Source organism: Triticum urartu, chromosome 7, assembly GCF_003073215.2.
Source record: "Triticum urartu cultivar G1812 chromosome 7, Tu2.1, whole genome shotgun sequence".
NCBI lineage: Eukaryota > Viridiplantae > Streptophyta > Magnoliopsida > Poales > Poaceae > Triticum > Triticum urartu.
This window is the reverse complement of record NC_053028.1, coordinates 178,518,651-178,525,110: the sequence shown is the minus strand read 5'-3', so window position 1 is coordinate 178,525,110 and position 6,460 is coordinate 178,518,651.

Below are 6,460 nucleotides of genomic sequence, written 5' to 3'. Positions count from 1 at the left end.
CTACGGCAATGATCATGAATATAGGCATCACGTCAAGTAGACCAAAATGATTCTGCATCTACTACCATTACTCTACACATCGACCGACTCCGGCCTGCATCTAGAGTATTAAGTTCATAAGAATAGAGTAATGCATTAAGTAAGATGACATGATGTAGCGGGGTTAACTCAAGCAATATGAGGAAAACCCCATCTTGTTATCCTCAATGGAAACAATACAAAAAGTGCCTTGCTGCCTCTACTGTCACTGGGAAAGGACACTGCAAGATTGAACCCAAAGCTAAACACTTCTCCCATTGCAAGAAAAACCAATCTAGTTGGCCAAACCAAATCGATAGTTCGAACAGACTTGCAAAGATATCAAATCACGCATATAAGAATTCAGAGGAGATTCAAATAATATTCATAGATAAGCTGATCATAAATCCACAATTCATCGGATCTCGGCAAACACACTGCAAAAGAGTATTACATCGAATAGATCTCTAAGAATATCAAGGGGAAATTTGTATTGAGAACCAAAGAGAGAGAACAAGCCATCTAGCTACTAGCTATGGACCCGAAGGTCTGAAGTAAACTACTCACGCTTCATCGGAGAGGCAATGGTGTTGATGTAGAAGCCCTCTGTGATCGATTCCCCCTCCGGCAGGATGCCGAAAAGGCCCCAAGATGGGATCTCACGGGTACAGAAGGTTGCGGCGATGGAAAAGTGGTTTCGTGGCTCCCTGGATGTTTTTGGAGGTATAAGAGTATATATAGGAGGAAGAATTAGGTCAGGAGAGCTACGAGGGGCCCACAAGGTCGGGGGGCGCGCCCTCCACCCTTGTGGCCGCCTCGAGGCTCCTCTGACTTGCACTCGAAGTCTCTTGGGTGTCTTCTGGTCTAAGAAAAATCATCGCGAAAGTTTTATTCCATTTTGGACTTCGTTTGGTATTCCTTTTCTGCGAAACTTTAAAACAAGGAAAAAACAGAAACTGGCACTGGGCTCTAGGTTAATAGATTAGTCCCAAAAATCATATAAAATAGCATATTAATGCATATAAAACATCCAAAACAGATAATATAATAGCATGGAAGAATAACAAAATTATAGATACGTTGGAGACGTATCATACATCACCTCGGGACTAACTCCTTAGTCATTTGCTTGCAAGCTTATGATATGTATTACCAAGAGGGCCCAGAGATACCTCTCCGATACTCGGAGTGAAAAATCCTAATCTCGGTCTATGCCAACCCACTAAACACCTTCGGAGATAACTGTAGAGCATCTTTATGATCAGCCAGTTACGTTGTGATGTTTGATAGCAGACAAGGTATTCCTCTGGTATCCGGGAGTTGCATAATCTCATAGTCGAAGGAATAAGTATTTGACATGAAGAAAGCAATAGCAATAAACTGAACGATCAATATGCTAAGCTAACAGATGGGTCTTGTCCATGGCATCATTCTCCTAATGATGTGATCCCATTATCAAATGACAACTCATGTCTATGGTTAGAAAACCTTAACCATATTTGATCAACGAGCTTGTCTAGTAGAGGCTCACTAGGGACACGGTGTTTGTTTATGTATTCACATGTATTAAGGTTTCCGATCAATACAATTCTAGCATGAATAATAAACCTTTGTCATGAATAAGGAAATATAAAATAACAACTTTATTATTGCCTCTAGGGCAGATTTCCTTTAGTCTCCCACTTGCACTAGAGTCAATAATCTAGTTCACATCACCATGTGATTTAACACCCATAGTTCACATCGCTATGAGACCAACACCCAAAGAGTTTACTAGATTCAATAATCTAGTTCACATCGATATGTGATTAAAACCCAAAGAGTACTAAGGTGTGATCATGTTTTGCTTGTGAGAGAGGTTTAGTCAACGGGTCTGTCACATTCAGATCCGTGTATATTTTCCAAATTTCTATGTCTACAACGCTCTGCATTGAGCTACTCTAGCTAATTGCTCCCACTTTCAATATGTATCCAGATCAAGACTCATAGTCATCTAAATCGGTGTTAATAAATCTTGCATCAACGTAACCCTTTATGACGAACTCTTTATCACCTCCATGATGTCTACTACGCAACCTTCTTCTTGTAGATGTTGTTGGGCCTCCAAGTGCAGAGGTTTGTAGGATAGTAGCACATTTCCCTCAAGTGGATGACCTAAGGTTTATCAATCCATGGGAGGCGTAGGTTGAAGATGGTCTCTCTCAAACAACCCTGCAACCAAATAACAAAGAGTCTCTTGTGTCCCCAACACACCCAGTAGAATGGTAAATTGTATAGGTGCACTAGTTCGGCGAAGAGATGGTGATACAAGTGCAATATGGATGGTAGATATAGGTTTTTGTAATATGAAATTATAAAAGCAGCAAGGTAACAAGTAATAAAAGTGAGCGTAAACGGTATTGCAATGCTAGGAAACAAGGCCTAGGGTTCATACTTTCACTAGTGCAAGTTCTCTCAACAATAATAACATAATTGGATCATATAACTATCCCTCAACATGCAACAAAGAGTCACTCCAAAGTCACTAATAGCGGAGAACAAACGAAGAGATTATTGTAGGGTACGAAAGCACCTCAAAGTTATTCTTTCGGATCGATCTATTGAAGAGTTCGTACTAGAATAACATCTTAAGACACATATCAACCAAAACCCTAATGTCACCTAGATACTCCAATGTCACCTCAAGTATCCATGGGTATGATAATACGATATGCATCAAGCAATCTCAGATTCATCTATTCAACCAACACAAAGTATTTCAAAGAGTGCCCCAAAGTTTCTACCAGAGAGTCAAGACGAAAACGTGTGCCAACCCCTATGCATAAGTTCACGAGCAGAACCCGCAAGTTGATCACCAAAACATACATCAAGTGGATCAGGTGAATATCCCAATGTCACCACAGATAAGCACATGCAAGACATACATCAAGTGTTCTCAAATCCTTAAAGACTCAGTCCGATAAGATCACTTCAAAGGGAAAACTCAATCCATTACAAGAGAGTAGAGGGGGAGAAACAACATAAGATCCAACTATAATAGCAAAGCTCGCGATACATCAAGATCGTACCATTTCAAGAACACGAGAGAGAGAGAGATCAAACACATAGCTACTGGTACATACCCTCGGCCCCGAGGGTGAACTATTCCCTAATCGTCATGGAGAGCGTCTGGATGATGAAGATGGCCACCGGAGAGGGATTCCCCCCTCCGGCAGGGTGCCAGAACGGGTCTAGATTGGTTTTCGGTGGCTACGGAGGCTTCTGGCGGCGGAACTCCCGATCTATTCTGTTCCCCGATGTTTTTGGGTATATGGACATATATAGGTGAAAGAACTCGGTCAGGGGAGCCACGAGGGTCCCACGAGGGTGGGGGGCACACCCAAGGGGTAGGGCGCGCCTCCCTGCCTCGTGGCTTCCTCGAAGCTTCCCTGACGTCTACTCCAAGTCTCCTGGATTGCTTCCGTTCCAAAAATAACTCTCCCGAAGGTTTCATTTTGTTTGGACTCCGTTTGATATTCCTTTTCTTCGGGACACTGAAATAGGCAAGAAAACAACAATTTGGGCTGGGCCTCCGGTTAATAGGTTAGTCCCAAAAATAATATAAAAGTGTTTAGTAAAGCCCATAAACATCGAAAACAGATAATATAATAGCATGAATACTTCATAAATTATAGATATGTTGGAGACGTATCAGCATGCCCAAGCTTAATTCCTGCTCGTCCTCGAGTAGGTAAATGATAAAAGAAATAATTTATGAAGTGTGAATGCTAGTAGGTGCACAAGTTTGATCAATGATAATTTCAATCACCTTTTCTAGCATCATTATATATCATAACAGTAGCTCAACTCATAAAACTTCTCATGATCAAGTAACAAGTTATTCACATGTTAAAGTATAGATCATAAACTTTCTTGAAAACTAACAAACCATGTTATTAGTCATCAAACAATTACAATTCTTCTTATTTTCAGGAAGGGTTTATGTCAGAGCTTTGATTCAGCAAACTTCACATACTCAACTATCATTTAGTCTTTCACAATTGCTAACACTCACGTGATATTTATAGGTTCAAAGTTTTAATCAGACAGAGAGAAAGATAGGGGCTTATAGATTCGCCTCCCAACCTTTTACCTCAAGGGTAATGTCAACAATAACAGTTCATGATGCCTTACATCCAATTGGATATATATATCAGGATCTTTCCAACACAATGCGCTTGCCAAAGGATAAAATGTAAAAAGAAAAGGTGAAGATCACCACGACTCTTGCATAAGGTATAAGACAAGAATAAAAGATAGGCCCTTCGCAGAGGGAAGCAGAGGTTGTCATGCGCTTTTATAGTTGGATGCACAAAATCTTAATGCGAAAGAACGTCACTTTATATTGCCACTTGTGATAGGGACCTTTATTATGCAGTCCATCGCTTTTATGACTTCCACATCACAAGATCGTATAAAGCTTATTTTTCTCCACACTAATAGATCATACATATTTAGAGAGCAATTTTTATTGCATGCACCAATGACAACTTACTTGAAGGATCTTACTCAATCCATAGGTAGGTATGGTGGACTCTCATGGCAATTCTGGTTTAAGGAATGTTTGGAAGCACAAGTAGTATCTCTACTTGGTGCAAAGAATCTGGCTAGCATGAGGGGGAAAGGCAAGCTCAGCATGTTGAATGATGCATGACAATATACTTTATTTCAGATATAAGAAAACATAACCCATTACGTTGTCTTCCTTGTCCAACACCAACCTTTTAACATGTCATATTTTAATGAGTGCTCACAATTACAAAAGATGTCCAAGATAGTATATTTATATGTGAAATCTCTCTTCCCTCAATATTCTTTCATGAATTGTTCAAGTGACCAATACAATGTTTGCTAACCTTCAATAAATTTCCCACCTCTACTTGTTATATGTGAAGTCATTACTCCCCATGGGATAAGCATATGAAGAATATAAAATTTCAGATTTATTATATTCAATTCATTCAACCATTTACTCATAGGATATATGTGTAGCACGTGAATGAATAACAAACTACTCCGAAAGATATAAGTGAAGATCAATGAGTAGTTAAATAATTATTTAGCTATGTGAAGACTCTCCCATTTAATAATTTCAGATCTTGATATTTTATTCAAACAACAAGCAAAACAAAATAAAATGACATTCTAAGAATAGCAAACATCACGTGAAGAAGCAAAAACTTAGGATCAACCGATACTAACCGATAGTTGTCGAAGAAGAAAGGTGGGATGCCAACCGGGGCATCCCCAAGCTTAGACGCTTGAGACTTCTTGAAATATTATCTTGGGATGCCTTGGGAATCCTCAAGCTTGAGCTTTTGTGTCTCCTTAATTCCTCTCATATCACACTCCCTAAACCTCAAAAGCTTCATCCACACAAAACTCAACAAGGACTCGTGAGATAAGTTAGTATAAACCAATGCAAAAACCTTATCATACTCTACTGTAGCAAATCACTAAAATTATTATTCAACATTGCATACTAAATGCCTCTACATATTTAATAGTCCTATCCTCAAATAGAATCATTAAAGAAGCAAACACATGCAAAGAATGCAAACATAACAACATGAAGGAAATATGCCCTAGAGGCAATAATAAAGTTATTATTTATTTCCTTATATCATGATAAAAGTTTATTATTCATGCTAGAATTGTATTAACCGGAAACATAATACATGTGTGAATACATAGACAAACAGAGTGTCACTAGTATGCCTCTACTTGACTAGCTCGTTAATCAAAGATGGTTATGTTTCCTAACCATGGATAAAGAGTTGTTATTTGATTAACATGATCACATCATTAGTTGAATGATCTGATTGACATGACCCATTCCATTAGCTTAGCACCCGATCGTTTAGTATGTTGCTATTGCTTTCTTCATGACTTATACATGTTCCTATGACTATGAGATTATGCAACTCCCGTTTGCCAGAGGAACACTTTGTGTGCTACCAAACGTCACAACGTAACTGGGTGATTATAAAGGAGCTCTATAGGTGTCTCCAAAGGTACATGTTGGGTTGGCGTATTTCGAGATTAGGATTTGTCACTCCGATTGTCGGAGAGGTATCTCTGGGCCCTCTTGGTAATGCACATCACTTAAGCCTTGCAAGCATTGCAACTAATGAGTTAGTTGCGGGATGACGTATTACAGAACAAGTAAAGAGACTTTGCCGGTAACGAGATTGAACTAGGTATTATACCGACGATCGAATCTCGGGCAAGTAACATACCGATGACAAAGGGAACAACGTATGTTGTTATGCGGTCTGACCGATAAAGATCTTCGTAGAATATGTAGGAGCCAATATGAGCATCTAGGTTCCGCTATTGGTTATTGACCAGAGACGTGTCTCGGTCATGTCTACATTGTTCTCGAACCCGTAGGGTCCGCATG